This window comes from Lithobates pipiens, unplaced genomic scaffold, assembly GCF_037356315.1.
Source record: "Lithobates pipiens isolate NorthernLeopardFrog02 unplaced genomic scaffold, aLitPip1_a1.2 Scaffold_13, whole genome shotgun sequence".
NCBI lineage: Eukaryota > Metazoa > Chordata > Amphibia > Anura > Ranidae > Lithobates > Lithobates pipiens.
In genome coordinates, this window is record NW_027507718.1 from 69,553,541 (window position 1) to 69,568,722 (window position 15,182).

Consider the following 15,182-nt stretch of genomic DNA (forward strand, 5'->3'; position numbering starts at 1 on the left):
ATTGGCATGATCCAATGAAACATACTAATGATAACATTTGTAAAATAAGTAGCAGAGGGGAGCATCTAATAGCTTGACGCGTTTCATGGCTTTAGCACCACTCTTCAGGAGCAGATGCAGAGGAGATGTCTATAAAATGTTAGAGATAGATATTGAATTGGGTAATTATATAGAAAAATATCAATGTTGTGGGTTTGCCGCCTTAGCTCCCAGAGCTGATGATCCTCCCGGATGACCCTCAATTCCCCATGCCCAGACTCATATCTGAATTGTAAGTATGAGTGTGAGACTCATTCCTTTATAGTCACAACTAGGGATGAGCTTCGTGTTCGAGACGAACGTACGTTCGACTCGAACATTGGCTGTTCGTCCGTTCGGCGAAATCCGAACATTTTAGTCCGTTCGCGTCAAATTCGTGTGCGATGGCGCAGTGCATTGCTGGCTCATGATTGGCCAAGCATGCACTGTGACCCCGCATGCTTGGCCAATCGCAGCGCCAGCAGCGAGGAGAGCCATGATTGGCCACAGGCAGGATGCCTGTGGCCAATCATAGCTCAGGCTGTGTAGTGCACGCCCCACACTATATAAGGCCGCCATCGCGGTGGCCTCGTGTAGTGTGTTGGCGTCTGAAGCAGTGGGTGTTCTGTGTACCTTCAACACAGTACACACCGATCGTTTTCGGACGATTTTTCTATCTTGCTGATGTGTAGTGGTTATTGTCTGTGCCCTGACCGCAGTATACACCGCTATATTCACCTCATCTATATAGCTAGTGATCTATCTTTTATAATAGAGCTTGCAGTCAGTAGTGTTAGGAGATAGTGCGTGCTGAGTTAGAGTAGGATTTTGCAATATCAATCAATTGGATCACTCTGCAAATGCTGTCTCATGTACCCCTTAAATGGACAAAGCCTACTTGATCTTTATGCGCAGCCACTGCGCCCATCAAGCGCAGCCACTGTGCCTATCAAGCGCAGCCACTGTGTCTATCAAACGCAGCCACTGTGCCCATCAAGCGTAGCCCCTGTGCCCAGCAAGTTCAGCCACTGTGCCCATCAAATGCAACCACTGTGCCCATCAACCACAGCCACTGTGCCCATCAATTGCCACCACCGTGCCCATCAAATGCAACCACTGTGTCTATCAAACGCAGCCACTGTGCTCATCAAGCTCAGCCACTGTGCCCATCAAATGCAACCACTGTGCCCATCAAACGCCGCCACTGTGCCCATCAAATGCAGCCACTGTGCCATCAAACGCAAGCCACTGTGCCCATCAAATGCTGCCATTATGCCCATGAAACGCAGCTACTGTGCCCATCAAGAGCAGCCATTGTGCCAACTACCATACCTATCAATTGCTGCCAGTATGCCCATCAATTTCTGCCAGTGTACCCATCAGTTGCCGCTCCTGTGCCCCATCAAATGCTGCCAGTGTGCCCATCATTTGCCGCTGCAACTGTGCCCCATCAAATGCTGGCAGTGTGTATCACCCCGGCACTTGCCTGTCTCGCAGCGGGTCAGTGGCGGTGTCCTGCGTGCTCCTTGATGTCTTCTTCCGTCCTCTCTATCAGGCGTCCAATCACAGCGTCTGATGTTTCAGCCAATCAGGTGACAGATAACAGACCCGAGCACCTGATTGGCTGAGAGGTGGTTCAGTGTTAGCAAAGTGAATTCCTTCGCTTTGCTAACAAACAATTGAGTGAGCAGCAAACGCACAGCATTGCACCCGCTGTTCACCTTTTTGGGTGCCTATTAGAGTCTACGGCTCTAATCAGGTGCTTCCAAAAAAAAAAAAACATCACTATAATTCAGGTGCCCAGCGCCAGAAAAGGGGCCAGACACCTGAATAGGGGGTGTCAGCGGGGACTATAAATAGATTCATGCAAGGCATGAATCTATCTATGGTGATAGAGCGGTGACAGAAGAGAGGGGGCAGCGCTCCTGCGCCCTTTACGGACGCACTGCCACTGTATGTTATACTTTTTATTTAAAGCCCCTCTCAGAGATAAAATCCACACCCCTGCCTGTTGTAGGCACTTCCTATTGGATGGGCTATGGTAAAAAAAAGGTGGACGTCAGCAGAGAGGATTGGAGGAGACTGGTGGTCCCCTGGGTCGGTGGTACTCCTAACAGTGGGGATGTGGGATCTAGTTTGGGGATTTACGTGGGTATATCTGGCTTCACACAGTAAGGGGGAAAAGGCCTAATAGAAAAAGATAGTGGGTATTTAAGTCAAATAATGAAGAGGTAGAGAAAACATTTTGGGAGCCCAATGGATCCAGCAAATTATGCATTCTAATTATTTTCCTATTGCATTCTTCTTTCTTTTCTCCAGTACCACTACATTAAACTCCCACTTAAATTAATATTTTATTGCTTCATAGGCAGAACAAATGTCATTTGTAATTATATGGCAGAGGTTGCAGTGTGGTGGCACCAGCACCAGTGCCTAAGGCCCAATTTTTCTGCCCCTGTTTAACAGGGGCATTTAAGTACAATTTTTGATGCAATGCTTTGCAGCAGGGCTAATTCCTGCAATAAAACTAGAGTATATGGAAGAGGTTGGAGTGTGGTGGCACCAGCAGCAGTGCCTAAGGCCAAATTTTTCTGCCCCTGTTTAACAGGGACATGTAATTACAATTCTTGATATAATATTTCACAGGAGGGCCCCTTCCTGTGCCCACCCAGAGTAACGGTGAGGACCACAACCACCAAAGGTCAATTTTTCTACCACTGTTCAACAATGGCATGTAATTACAATTCTTGATATAATCGTTCACAGCAGGGCGCTCCAGCGCCCACCAAGAGTCACTTTGAGGGCTTACAATGTTGTGGCAAAACCAACACCTTGTTCCGCCATTTCTGCAGAGCATATAGGGCAGGCCCCTACTTTCAAACATCCAACTTACAAACATCTCCTACTTGCAAACGGAAGGAGACAACAGCAAGTGAGATGAAAAAAGATGGACGACAAAACAAATTATACAGGGGTGATAACCCTTCCCTATGTTTTCCAAAAAGCTTAAAAATAATTTTTTGGACTGGAGCTACACTTTAAAAATGTACCAGTTGAAAATTACAAACAGATTCAACTTAACACAACAAACCTACACAGTCCCTGTCTTGTTTGCACCGCCTGTATACTGCTGTTCTGAGTATATAGGGCCTGGGGGCCACACGCATTTCCTTTTTTTTAATATGGGTACAGGGTTCCCCTTAATATGCGTACAAGACCCAAATAGGCTGGTAATGGGCAGGGAGGGCTACCCATGCCATTTTTCTCAATGATTTTCAACCATATTGCAGGAACCAGATATAACATTAAAACCGCAAGCAGTTTTAAATGGTGTTATTTCCGTTTAATGTCATTTTGTGCAGGGACTGTTCTAAACAGGGGAAACACGTGGCACTTCACATGCATACTACAGACACCCCCCAGGCAGGATATTTAAAAGAATATTTCACTTTTTTTTTCACTTTAATCGTCATTAAAATCAGTGCTCCCGCCAAAACGGCCGTTTTTAAAACTTTTTTTTTGCATTGACCCATGTCCCCTGAGGCAGGAGTCAGGTCCCCAAACCCTTTTTAGGACAGTATCTTGCATATTAGCCGTTAAAATTAGCACTTTTCATTTCGAACGTTCGAGTCCCATAGACTTCAATTGGGTTCTAACGTTCGTTCGAACTTGGGGTCCGTTCGAAAGTTCTGGTGCGAACCGAACCGGGGGGTGTTCGGCTCATCCCTAGTCACAAAATTTTTTCTATATAATTGCCCAATTCAATATCTATCTCTAACATTTTATAGACATCTCCTCTGCACCTGCTTCTGAAGAGTCGCACTACAGCCACGAAATGCGCCAAGCTATTAGATGCTCCCCTCTGCACTTATTTTACAAATGTTACCATTAGTATGTTTCATTGGATCATGCCAATTCATATTATATTTTATTGTGGAGATACGTGGCAATCAGTCTGATGTTTTTATTATGCTGTTATTGTGTTATTATGCTATCATGTTACTATGTATTATGTCATGGAATAAAGCTTTCCTATTTTACTATCATGGTTATTATGTCACCATGTTTTGATACAAGGTCCTAATTAATGGTTTACTCACCAGACATTACTATAGTACTGTGCTGTGATATCTCCCTAGCTGTATGTTTCATAAAAAGTCCCAAACCTTGTTCTTTTATATTTCCAATTAGCTAATTATTTTGCCCCCAGGAATATAAATATGGACACCAATGAGATTTAGGCCTGATGCACCAATAACAGTACACTACTGATACACTACAGTCTGGATTAATGAAAGAAGACCTAAGCAAGAAAATGATGTTCCCAGAATGCATTTAAAAACTTAAAGTGGTAACCTCATCACTATAATCTCATATAAGCTTTAAAATGTTAAATTGTATGTTACTCCAACATTTCATATTCCTGATATGTGCCTGTTGTACCATGTACTTGTGTTAAAAAGAAGTATCCTGTTTTCTTTGTATTGCTGCCTATGTGTGAAATATCTGGTGATATTGCCCTGCTTTCCTATTTAAAGCAGACCACTCTAGGCATAAGAACACAGCTTTTCCAGCGTGGTCAGTTTTCTGGCTGTGCTGGATCAACAAGCTGCCTGTCAGACTTGTGCTGACACAGCCATCCTGCACCTGGGAGGATCAGTAGGCTGCTGTTCTTCCATGACAAGTAGAGGCGCAAAAGATCAGAAAATAATATACTCCAGAGGGCTGTCTGTATAAAGTTATATTGGACGATAATATGAATGAGAACTTTTAGTGATTGGCCTGATGAAAGAGCGCGGTCGTCTCTCCACCTCGACCCGAACGCTCAGGAAACGCGTCGCCCGCCGTGACGTCACAACCCCGCGACCCGCGTGTCACCGCTAACCAAGCCTCGCTTTGGAAACACATCCTCTGCGTCCACCAAGCCGGCATTTTTTAACAACAAACTCGTGGTAATGCCAGGAGAGGACAACATGACACCCGCGGACCGGATCCTATGTGACGGACGAATCAGATGAAAAAAACGCCCCCCTTGTATTCTACATGCCTTTTTATGCCTTGGAAAATGTGAGTGCATCATCTGTTTGTTTTACCTGTGAATAAATTGCCTTTTAAAAATCTACACCCAGAGGCGCCCCCTTCTTCTCTTTTCCTGCTGTTCTTCCATCCCCAGCATTCTAAGCCCCTGCACACACGGTCGAACATTCCGAAGGAAAATGTCCGATGGGACCGTGTTGTTGGATAATCCGACCGTGTGTGGGCTCCATCAGACTTTTTCCGTCGGAATGTCCGACCAACAAAGTTTGAGAGCTGGAAATAAAATTGTACGACAACATTATCCGATCGGACTTTGTCCGATTGTTTGTAGAGAATTTTGATTGGACAAAGTGGCACGCATGCTCAGATCAAATTACGAGAACAAAGCTATTGGCTACTATCCTGAACGTAGTCCCGTCGTAACGAACGAACGTCATCATGTTCCAAACAATCAGGTTTTCCGACAACTTTGTCCGACCGTGTGTATGCAACACCAGATTCGTACAAAATCCGTTGGAAAAAATCAGACAGATTTTGTGGCCTGAATGTCAGACTGTGTGTACAAGGGCTAAGAGAACAGAGATTACGCAATCACTTATAGAAAAAGAAAAAAAAAGTTATTTATAATATATATATATATATATATATATACTTACTGTATATGCAGTATGTGTGTATATATATATATATATATATATATATACTCTATATACAGTATGTGTGTGTGTATATATATATACACACACACACACACACACACGAGTGGATTGCTTTACAAGATAAATGTTCGCATAGTATATATACTTTAATGTACTTTCAGAAGTAATTTTCTGTATTTTTAAATTAGCAGTTTCATTAAAATAAAACATTATTTCATTAAAATAATATCAGTGATCCTGCCATGAAGGTTCTTGTTTAGGCAACTTCCAGGTTTAGAGTGACAACTATTGGTTCCTGTCTCCCAGTTGTGCTTCTGTTTTAACACACATTACACAGGCAAAGTTTACAGTTGTCAAGAACAGGAAACCCACCTTGAGAAATGCTATGCAACCATAGTTGAAGTAAATGTAGATAGAATTGACTGCAAAGAAGCTGTAAAAGATAATCAATAAAGGATGGTACAGTATATGGTCATCAAGCCCTTTCCAAGTTGTCTCCTGGGTCCTTGTGACCATAAACTATTTGAGGAGAAGTGGCTACTTATTATTTAAGCGCTTCCTGACTGCTTGTAACAAAGCGGAGATAAAGTTCTGATGAGTGTGGTGTGTACACTATGGGTGCGGAAGAGGAGCACTTACCTTTTTGTTGTCACTTCACATGATGACATGGTTGGACTATTTACAGTATTATGCACTTTATATTGCATGCAAATTTGATTGCACATTAAGGACATTGTTTAAAGGTTAAAGTGTTACTAAACCCAGGACCCTACATTCACTATATCTGGTCTCCCACAGTACACAGAACATGGAAATACAATTATTTTAGTGAATATAAACTGTTAAATACCATCTCTCATCAGCATGATATATAGCAGTCTTGTGACTTGTCCAAAAAAAGGATTGGTGTATTAACGTAGCTTGTAGAGGGCCGACATAATTTGCAACAAAGCACTTCCTCAGGAGCTTGAGCAATTATTCTATATGAAAAAATATAAAATGAAAAACTAGTACAAAACACATATATAAAACATATATATGGTAGTCATAATTCACTTCACAATTGATGCCAGACCAAGAGCCATCCCCAAGTGCAGACATGGTGGCAAAGTGAACATTGGGACACATGTATCATCGCAATCCACCACCAGGGAGCATCCAAGGGCCGCAATAATCATCCAACAGTAACAGGAAAAAAACTACACAGGCATAGCCTGATCTGTGGTTCATAATGAGCGTAAAGGGTGAGGAAAAGAGACAAAAGAGAAGGAGAAAAAGAAAACCACATGGAAACCCTATGATGCAAGGTATTAAGAGATCAATAGAGTAGACGGACAATATAAGCTTACATGGTTCATAAGGGAGACTGTTGATATAGTAAGTTATTCGCATAGTGGGAAATCTAAATTCCACATATATAAACACAGTGTATAAGACACATAAGAGTTACACTTATGCCGCGTACACACGACCAGACTTTTTGACAGCAAAGGTCTGACGGAAACGAGTCCGTCAGACAATTCGATCTTGTGTGGGCTCCATCGGACCTTTGCTTGGCAAAAATCCGGCGGACTTTAGAAATAGAACATGCTCCGCTGGACCGAGAAATCCGTTCGTGTGTATGCTAGTCAGACGGACAAAAACCGACGCAAGGGCAGCTATTGGCTACTGGCTATGAAATTCCTTATTCTAGTCCAGTCGTACGTCATCACGTTCGAATCCGTCGGACTTTGGTGTGATTGTGTGTGGCCAAGTCCGTTCATTCAGAAAGTCCATCCGAACTCCGCTGAAAGTCCATCGGAAAGACCGTCGGACCTAGTCCCTCGAAAAGTCCAGTCGTGTGTACGCGGCATTAGGGATATGCCATACTCTCCAGGGCCTGAGCAGCTTACCTGAAAGTCATAGTGGTACAGGGTAGCATTAGGTGATTGGAGTGTATGGATAATGCTGGACATCTATAAGACTAGGAGATCACTGCACCTCAAAGAATCTATGCAACTCAGGATGTCTTCACATCAAAACATTCAATGTATCCAGCCTTACAACCGGCCCACGAGCTGTATGACCAATGTCAAAATGAATGGACTGTAATGCAAATCAGGCACAGCCAGAGTTGGAGAAATGGATAATCACTAAGACATAAAGAACCAATGTAGCTGATGGCAAGTAGGGCAGAAAGGTCCATACCATATCACTAGCAATACACACCAAACTGAGCATGCTCAGAGTGATGCCAAAGGCTCTGTCTTATAAGGAGATGGATTGGAGGCAGTGGAAGAAGGGGAGGATTAGAGAAGACAGGACCAAACAGCCTTTTTAAACGATGCAGAGGATTAACCCCTTAGGTTTCACATTGAGTATAGCAAGCATGATTTACTGCATTTATAGACTGAATTTACTGTTGTGGGTTTGGTAACATTTTAAAGGAGTACATTCACATAGCCCCTAGGGGACATTTGATTTATATAGTGCCTTGAAAAAGTATTCATACCCATTTTCCACATTTTGTCATGTTACAACCAAAAACGTAAATGTATTTTATTGAGATTGTATGTGATAGACCAACACAAAGTGGCACCTAATTGTGAAGTGGAAGGAAAATGTTAAATGGTTTTCATTTTTTTTTACACATAAACATCTGAAAAGGGAGACGTGCGCTTTTTTTTAAGCCTCCTTTATTCTGATACCCCTAACTAAAAATGAATGGAACCAATTGCCTTCATAAGTCGCCTAGTTGGTAAATAGAGTCTACCTGTGTGTAATTTAATATCACTAAAAACACAGCTGTTCTGTGAAGCCCTCAGAGGTTTGTTAGAGAATGTTAGTGAACAAACAGTATCATGAAGGCCAAGGAACACACCAGACAGGTCAGGGATAAAGTTGCAGAGAAGTTTAACCGCTTCAGCTTCTGGCAGTTCCAGTTCGTACGCACCTCATTGATTCGCCTCTTAACTGAGAAGGGACCCAAGAACCTGGGGCCCAGTTTCCTTGAAGGGCAAGCAAGTCGGAGATTAATTGTAGACAGCCAAACCTTGTCCCCAGGTTCTAGAATCAACTCCCACCATCTTTTTTTTTATCAAAGGTCTCTTTGTTAAGTCTTTGTGCCCTGGTCATAGTTTCCTGCAACAGTTTATTATTGGCAGTGAAAAATCCACAGTTTCAAGGACAGCAGGCACTGAACATTCGGGAACAGAGTTAGGCAGGAATGATGGGTGGTAGCTGAAGACAAAGTTAATTCAATGCCAAGGGAGCTGCAAAGTCCTCTCCAGAACTGAGAAGTGAACTGAACTCCCCTATCCAAAATTATGTTGGCTAGTATTCCATGAAGGCTGACAATTTCCTTGATAAAGACTTGTGCAGTCTCTGGTGCTGAGGGTGTTCCATTCAGGGGTATGAAGTGTGCCATTTTGGATAGCTGGTCCACTACTACAAATGGTCGTATGGCCTTCTGAGGGGGGAAGTTCAACAATAAAGTCCATGGAGATTAATATCCAGGGTCTCTCTGGAGCCGGCAAAGGTTTGAGCAAGCCCCAAGCCTTGGTCTTACTGCTTTTGTTGTGAGTGCAGATGTTACATGACTCCATGTATTTTTGCAGTCCTTTGCAAGTTGCGGCCACCAGAATGTGCGTTGCACAAGATCAAAAGTTTTGGAAACGCCAATGTGCCCGACTAATACATGATCATGGCAGAGCTCAAGTATAGTAACCTGGAGATTTTCTGGAATGAAGATCTTGTCATTAAACCAGAACAGACCATCCTTTGCTAACAGCCCTGCTTCTGCAAGAGGGGGGTTTTCAATGGAGGCTTGCTTAATCCGATTTAACAGATCTTCTTGTAGTAGGAGAAAGTTGTCTGCCGAAAGTATGGTGTCTGGAGAGGCAGGCACCTTGGGGTCGTTAAACATCCGGGCAAAGCATCTGGTTTGGTGTTTTTAGACCCTGGACTGTAGGTGACATGAAAGGCAAATCTGGAGAAAAACAGCGCCTACCTGGCCTGGAGCGGTTTCAACCTTCTTGCAGACTTCAGGTATTCCAGGTTTTTATGGTCCGTATATATCAAAATCGGGTGAGCTGCTCCCTCCAGGAGGTACCGCCACTCCTCCAAAGCTGCCTTTACTGCTACTAATTCCCAGTCTCCCACATCATAATTCCTTTCAGGAGCAGTTAACTTGTGGGAAAAGAAGCCAATGGGGAACAGGAGAGCCTTGGGACCTTGTCGCTGTGAGAGTACTGCCGAGACAGCGACTTCGGATGCATCGACCTCTAAGACAAACGGGAGAGCCGGGTTGAGGTGTTTCAGCACAGAAGCAGATTTCAGCACATTTTTCAGCCTTCGAATACAGGCCATGTTGCCGGAGCTGCTCTAACACACACTTGACGTGTTTACGATGGCTGGCGATGGAAGCGGAAAAGATCAAGATGTCATCTAGGTAGATGATGACGAATAAATCCAGATAGTCTCGGAAAATGTCATTTATGAAATACTGGAAGGTGGCAGGGGCATTACAGAGTCCAAATGGCATTACAAGATATTTGAAATGTCCGAATCTGGTGCGAAAGGCTGTCTTCCATTCGTCGCCTTTCCTAATGCGGATCAAGTTATAGGCCCCACAAAGGTCTAATTTAGTGAAGATGACTGCCGCCCCTAATCTCTGGAAAAGTTTAGGCACCAAAGGGAGAGGGTAACTTTTTTTATGGTCACATTGTTGAGCTCTCGATAGCCGACACACGGCCGAAGGGTATGGTCTTTTTTTTCTACGAAGAAGATGCCAGCACTGGCAGGGGATGTAGATGAGCGGATAAAACCTTTTCTAAGGTTATCGTCTATGTATTCTTTGAGTGCTGCTAGTTCCAGTTCAGTTAGGGGAAAAATCCTTCCAAAAGGCACTTCAGACCCCAGGGAGGAGCTCGATAGGGCAGTCATAGGCCTGATGAGGGGGAAGAGTCTCTGCACCTTTCTTACTGAAAATGTCCATGAAGTCATGGTATGCCTCGGGGACTGATTGGCGAGCTTCGGCATCTAAGCACATCAAGGCAGCAGGCTGGGTGGAGGTCTTTGGAAGGTAATGTTGGAAGCAATATGGAGACTGGAAGGTGACTTTTCTGGTAATCCAGTCAATGCATGGATTTTGGGCGCGGAGCCAAGGCATGCCCAAAATAACTGGGAACAAGGGCAAAGAAATAATGTCTAGACATAAAAGTTCCTGGTTAAGGTTGAATATGCTGGCAGAGATAGGGATGGTTTCCTGAGTGACGGGACTGGACCGGATGGCAGAACCATCAGCAAGGTGTTTGAGTCTTGGAACATAAAGGGATGTGGTGTGTCGCTGCAAGAGTCCATAAAGCAGCTGCATGCTCCCGAGTCAACGATAGCGGGAACCTGGATGTTCTTTCCGAGGAGCTGCAACAAAATGGAAAGAGCAAGGTGAGGAGAAGTGCTAGTGGCAGCGAGGATTTGATCAGCAGAAAGCGAATGCCACTTACGGATCTTGGTGGGACAGGATCTCACATAGTGCACAGGTTCTCCGCAATACATACACAGATCATTCATGAGACGTCGTTGGCGTTCTTCAGGCGTGAGTGTGGGGCGAAGTGGAAACAGGTTGAGCTGATGGTGTGGTATTGGAGAAGCTGGGTACTTTTGGCAATATCCAGGTTGGACGTGTCTGACTTATGGTCCTCTCAGACCTGCGTTCGCGTAGACGCCTGTCGATTTGTATGGCCAGGTCAATAAGTCCTTCCAAGGTCTGGGGGACCCCTACTCGGGCAAGTTCATCTTTGAGAGGTTCAGACAGACACAACCGGAACTGGTAGCGGAGGGCTGCATCGTTCCAGTTTGTATCTGCACGCCACCTTCTGAACTCTGCCACATAGTCCTCTGCAGCCCTGCGACCTTGTTGCAATGCAGAATGGCTTCCGCCATTGCTGTGAGCTGCAGATCCTCATAACTTCGGGTCATCGCATCAAAGAATGTGTAACAGGTGGAGCAAGGGCTAGGAAACGTTCCTCCAGACGGGAGTAGCCTTCCTGGAGACTCTTAACCGCTTGTGACAGGCCCGCCAAATGCAAGCAAATTTAATTCATGGGAGAGGCTCCCTGCCTGGACTCAGACATGGCTGCTTGATACTGCCATGTACCTAGTGGTGAGTCTGGATTGCAGAAGGAGACCTCTCTTGTGTCTCAGACTCGTGGCCCCTGATAGAGGAGACAGGAGGCGGAGGAGTCGAAGTTAGCACGAGTGCCTGGCAGGATCAACAGCGGAAGAATGGATCAGGCTCTCAGGAAGCTGTATCAGGATCAGCAGGCCTTGGTGGCAGGAGACAGGAACCAGCAGGCAGCAGGGCACACAGGAAGCTTGCAACTGGACCAGCAGTGCTTGGCAGTAGGAGACGGCCAGCAGGTAGTAAGGCACACCGGAAGTGATGAGTCCATCAGGAACAGGCACACAGAGAAGTCAGGCAAGCCGGGTCAAACCAGATGATCGATACAGGAACAGATGTAGGAGGCAGAGACAGGGTCGTGGAGCAAGCCGGGGTCGGTAACGGATAATCACGGATGGACCAGAGGATGAGGCATGTGCAGAGTCATAGACAAGCCGGAGGTCAGAGGCAGGCAGAGAGCAGGGAAGGTCACAGGTCAGGCCGGGTCAAACACACACGATCAGATCAGGTCAGAAGGTAATGACGGGAACACTGTAGATCAAGCAGCAAGAACTGAGGGGAGAACAAGGTTTAAATAGCCCATCTGGCGCCGTTAACCGTGCAGGCACGCACTGACCAATGAGGAACCACTGCTCCCAGCAAGCCTTTCCTTACACCTTGCATGCCTTTGAATAACTTCAGACCAGGCTTGAAACAGTGCTTTACTGCAATTCTTGTAGTGCAAATAAGACAGTTACATCAAACATGTTCACAGAACCCTAAATATCTATCCTGTGTTGCCCTGGTGTACCTTTAGTGGAAGAGTCCCATATGTGGAAGAGTCAGTGCAGGTGCAGTCACTTAGGGTGGAAAGTTGTGCATTGCTCTGGACTACATCTTTCCTGAATCTAGACCTCCTTTCTTCCCATGTGGTCCTGTCTGTTTCGGCGGAACCTAAAAAGCCCAGGAAATTGGTAAAACCTGTTTAACCCTCTCCCCACCTGGGTAGACAAGAACTGACTAAAACAATAACCTCATATAAATATGAACCTGCCTTTAAACACTCCTGGAGGTAATTGTTACCTTGAGTGTAGAGTATTCACAGTCTTCTTTCAAATTTATAGGTTGCTTGAGGGAATCTAGTATAACAACAATGCTGCTTTAAAGTACACCAAACGTTAAAAAAATAAAATAAAGGGCCAGCCAATGCCGATTTTCTAGCAATCTCTGCCTGTTTGTCTGTGACTTTACTATAACTGTACTTTCTGAACCACTGATCAGGTAAGTGCCAGCCAGGCAACCAGCATCTTCACAAGAGGTCCATACACTACAATGACATCCTACATATTTCTTTCATGACTATTTCTCTCTAGGTGTTGTTACAATGCAGTATCATATGGTAAGGCATGCGTTTTACCATGTATTACTGCAATGTGCAATAAACTTCTTATTGTACCACTCACTACAACAACACACATTAGTGCTTTAACTTTGTGCGCTGCAGTACCATAAATTTAATGTGGACCCCCCCAATGCCCAAATAGGGCAATGTACCTATGCTGCTGAGCTGCATGTATGTTATGCTTCACTGTACTAAGAAAGTGCAGGTCTGATTTTCGGGCCACTGGTGTGCATTGGAAGTCATTTCCAGATCACATAACAGAATCTACAACACTGAAACAGACTGCAGAGTACTAAAATTACCCCCTAAGTGTTTGTAACCTTCTTTACATCAGTGGTCCTCACTCTTTCCAAAATTACAATTGCATGCATTGGTTTTATTTTTACCTCTCTAGGTCCACAAACATTCATTTTAAATGCAATGCACTGGGATTCTGACAAAAACAGTTTGGGGTCACAGTGGTCTCAATTAACAGATTGCACACTACCTTGTATACTATATACCCATAATAAATACATGGAAAGGACCTACTAGAAGCCAATCACAAAAGGATTTATTATAAAATCAGACGTTGTTAAGACTGTATCTGAATGATTTGATTTGACTGATTAACCAGCAAAATCCAAATGGAAAGCTGCCCTTACTTGTTTGCCCCAAAATCCATTGCATGTGTTAAAATAAAAACAATTTAGACCGAGGGCAGTGTATCTTTTCCAACACTAGAGGTCAGATGGGCTTGATTGGGACAAGAAGACATACCAGTTCTACTGCAGGAAACAAGCATTCTCACGTTCAGCTTGCAGTTTGCTTTTTCAAGCTTGAAAATTGTGGCATAGAACATCATAAATAAGAAATAAAAATATGCAATGATAAAACATGGAGGGAAACATATCAGTCAAAAAAGAAAAACTCTGATTATCCTAAATATAATAATGGATTTTCATTTTCACATTCTAGAAAACAACAAGCATATATTATCCGATTCCTACATCCCTAGAAGATCTTTGCCTTCTAGTCATAATGCTTAGGACATGTTTTGAACGGTCTATTACCTCCTTCTGACCACTGGGAAGCATCAAGGTTTGTAACAGCAAACAAGGCTGAATCCTCAGCAGACTTGATAGCAGCCTTCTGTTGATCTTTTTGCTGTAGTTAAATAGGTCGACTGATTGTCCTTGACAAAGTCAATTGTTGCTAGGTATCATCAGGGTTAGGCTAGGTTCACACCCTTACATTTTAATGCAGTTTTTAACCAGTTTTTTTAATGCACATTGATGCATGTTTAGCTTGTGCGTGACCTGCGGTGTTAATGTGCTTTTATCAGTTATGTGTTTTTCCTGTTCACCAATAAATAACTATTCACACTATGACATCATTATATTTTGACTGTGATATTTCCTTCCTGGATTCTTTGTAGGGTGTATTGGTGCACTTTGGAGCAACCAAAGGGATGTTTGCTTTTCCTGAAATTCTTTCAGCAGTGGCAGCAATTCTAGCAGTTTTGCTAGAAGAAGAGGAGATGGAGAAGAAGAGGCGACAATATTGGATCCACCCAGTAACTGCCAACAGCAAACAAAGAGGGCAGATTTGGGTTATCTACAATTACCTCAAAGAACATAAAGATAAACTATTTAATTACAGTCAGACGTTCTTGAAAAGGGTGAGGTATGTTCCATCACATCATATCTCCATTACAACTAAATGGACAATATGACCTTGCACATGCATTGCAAAGTGACATCTGAGTAAATGGTGCATGTGCAAGTGGAAAGTGTCTCCTGTAATTAATTCATCTTTAACATAAATTTTAATTGCTTCACAGTTTTGATGATATGATGGTCCTTCTATGTAGCCATCTGGAGTGTCAACACATTGTTTTCAGAAATAGTGTTCAGACTTGTTGAAAGGTTAATAATCACTTTGCAGT